The sequence below is a fragment of the Rutidosis leptorrhynchoides genome, chromosome 3 (assembly GCF_046630445.1).
Source record: "Rutidosis leptorrhynchoides isolate AG116_Rl617_1_P2 chromosome 3, CSIRO_AGI_Rlap_v1, whole genome shotgun sequence".
Classification (NCBI taxonomy): Eukaryota; Viridiplantae; Streptophyta; class Magnoliopsida; order Asterales; family Asteraceae; genus Rutidosis; species Rutidosis leptorrhynchoides.
Window position 1 is genome coordinate 31555252 of NC_092335.1, and position 3627 is coordinate 31558878.

Consider the following 3627-nt stretch of genomic DNA (forward strand, 5'->3'; position numbering starts at 1 on the left):
TGTATATAATTCACCCCTGTTTTAATAAGTCCATTGACTATTAATCCATTCCCGTGTCCGGTTAAATGAACGATTATAAGTACTTATAAATATCCCGCCCATCGTGTCCGACCGAGTGTATATGGTTATTTATAGGTACGTCTAATTGTAAATCTTTATATTAAATTAACAAACTATCATTTAATTAAACAAATATAAAGCCCATTAATAGCCCATAGTCTATTTTCCACAAGTGTCGTTCTTTTGTCCAAACCTCAATTATGGTACAAAGCCCAATTACCCAATTTTAATATTTAGCCCAACATCACGATTACTTCGGCTTAAATAAGCATAATAATAACTTAGCTACGAGACATTAATTTAAAAAGGTTGAACATAACTTACAATGATTAATAATAGCGTAGCGTTACACGGACAGAATTTCGACTTACACCCTTACAACATTCGCTAACATACCCTTATTATTAAAATTAAAATTATAATTATATATATATATATATATATATATATATATATATATATATATATATATATATATATATATATATATATATATATATACGTTTGATAGATGAAGAAAAGAAAAAGATGTGTACATTCGTTCGAAAATGCTGAAATTTATAGATGTGGCCAGGTATCTGGTGCCATGCAATCGCATGGATTTTTCACTTCCAGGCCATGCGATTGCATGGCCTTCTTTTCCAGCTCACATGAGTTTGTTTGCTTCTTGCCGACGGTTTTAAATAAATATATATATAATATATAAATAATTTTAAGAATTATTTATATATTATATTATATTTATGTGCATAGTTGACTTGTAATTTTTGCTCCGTTGCATCGAGCGTTGAGAGTTGACTCTGGTCCCGGTTCCGGATTTTCAAACGTCCTTTCGTACAATTTAATATCTTGTATTTTGCGTTTTACGGCTTGTACTCTTGTAATTTTGAGACGTTTCTCGCCAATAATTTGAACCACTTTGATTGTACTTTGTACTTTTGAGCTTTTTGGTCGTTTGCGTCTTTAATTCGTCAAATCTGTCTTTTGTCTTCACCTTTTATTATTTAAACGATAATTACTTGTAAATAGAATAATTGCAACCAAAAGCTTGTCTTTCTTGAGGGATAATGCTATGAAATATATGTTCGTTTTTAGCATTATCAGGTATATATAATACTTTTGACCCCATATAAGTAGTGCCTCCAAGTCTTTAATACAAAAACAACATCGCCTAATTCCAAATCGTGTGTCGTATAATTTTGCTCGTGAATCTTCAATTGTCTAGATGCATAAGCAATTACCTTCGTTCGTTGTATTAATACACAACTGAGGCCTTGCTTTGAGGCGTCACAATATATCACAAAATTATCATGCCCTTCAGGCAATGACAATATAGGTGTCGTAGTTAACTTTTTCTTCAACAATCGAAACGCTTTTTCTTGTTCATCCTTCCATTCAAATTTCTTCCCTTTATGCGTTAATGCAGTCAAGGGTTTTGCTATTTTGGAAAACTCTTGGATGAATCTTCTGTAGTAACCAGCCAGTCCTAAAAATTGGCGTATATGCTTCGGAGTTTTAGGGGATTCCCACTTTTCAACGGTCTCAATCTTTGCCGGATCCACCTGAATACCTTTTTTGTTCACTATGTGACCGAGGAATTGAACTTCTTCCAACCAAAATGCACACTTTGAAAACTTAGCGTACAGTTTTTCTTTCCTCAACAACTCTAACACTATTCTCAAATGTTCTTCGTGCTCTTGATCATTCTTTGAGTAGATAAGTATGTCATCAATGAAAACAATGACAAACTTGTTGAGATATGGCCCACACACGGTTCATGAGGTCCATGAACACAGCTGGTGCGTTAGTCAATCCAAACGGCATAACCATAAACTCGTAATGACCGTAACGCATTCTGAAAGCAGTCTTCGGAATATCGTCCTCCTTCACCCGCATTTGATGATATCCAGAACGTAAATCAATCTTCGAATAAACTGACGAGCCTTGTAATTGATCAAATAAGTCGTCGATTCTCGGTAGTGGGTAACGGTTCTTGATGGTAAGTTTGTTCAACTCTCGGTAGTCGATACACAACCTGAATGTACCATCCTTCTTTTTGACAAACAAAACAAGAGCTCCCCATGGTGATGTACTTGGTCGTATAAAACCATGCTCTAGAAGTTCTTGTAATTGGCTTTGAAGTTTCTTCATTTCGCTGGGTGCGAGTCTGTATAGAGCACGAGCTATTGGTGTAGCTCCCGGTATAAGATCTATTTGAAATTCAATGGATCGGTGTGGAGGTAATCCCGGTAATTCTTTCGAAAATACATCGGGAAATTCTTTTGCGATGGGAACATCATTGATGCTCTTTTCTTCAGTTTGTACTTTCTCGACATGTGCTAGAACAGCATAGCAACCCTTTCTTATTAACTTTTGTGTGACGACCCGGAAATTTCCGACCAAATTTAAACTTAACCTTTATATGTTTCCGACACGATAAGCAGAATTTGTAATGTTGAATCTCAAAAAGTTTGGAACTACATTCATGTAATCAATTACCCTTTGACCGTGTTCGACGTTTCACGAACAATTATGTGTATATAGATATGTATATATAATATATAATATTAACTGAAAACATTAACAAAGTATTAGATATATGATACTTTACATGAACATATTTGTTTCGATATATTTATCGACAGAATTAAGAGATAATATCAAATAATTGAATTATCAGATACATTATGATATGATTACGGGCCTATGTTATGAGGTCCACTGTGATTTAAGAAATCATTCTTTTTGACAACTCAATACTTAACCAGTATGATAAAGATAAAGATATTTATATTTTATTTTATTAAATATATAAAACGATTTAAATTAATATTATATATATTTTTTTATACGCGTATTATACGTACATAGTTTTATACTTTTACTATACTTTAACTTTACCTTTACTTTACTTTTACTTTACTTTAACTTTAATAATTCATACTTTAATAATTCACCTTAATAATTCATACTTTAATAATTCACTTTAATAATTCATACTTTAATAATTCACTTTAATAATTAATACTTTAATAATTCACTTTAATAATTCATACTTTAATAATTCACTTTAATAATTCACTTTAATAATTCATACTTTAATAATTCACTTTAATAATTCATACTTTAATAATTCACTTTAATAATTCATACTTTAATAATTCACTTTAATAATTCATACTTTAATAATTCACTTTAATAATTCAAAAATCTATTATAAATAGAATTCAATAGGTTTCATTATTTCATAGAAACTTGAAAATATATTTCTCTAAACTCTCTCAATCGAATTACATATATATATATTTACTTAGTATTATTTCAAGATATTATTAGTATACATAAAATACTACGACGGAGTTATATTCAGACGATTTCAAAATAAGTTTTCAAATGGGATAGAGCTAAGGAAATTATGGATTATAGCTATGAAGGTTATGGGTATTGATCGAGGGTATTGCTCGTGAGGTCAACCTAACGTTTATCATTTTCGTTGCGTCTACGTACTTTCCTGCAATATTGAATCACAATATTGATACGTTCGTGAATCCGAGACAAACCCTGCAC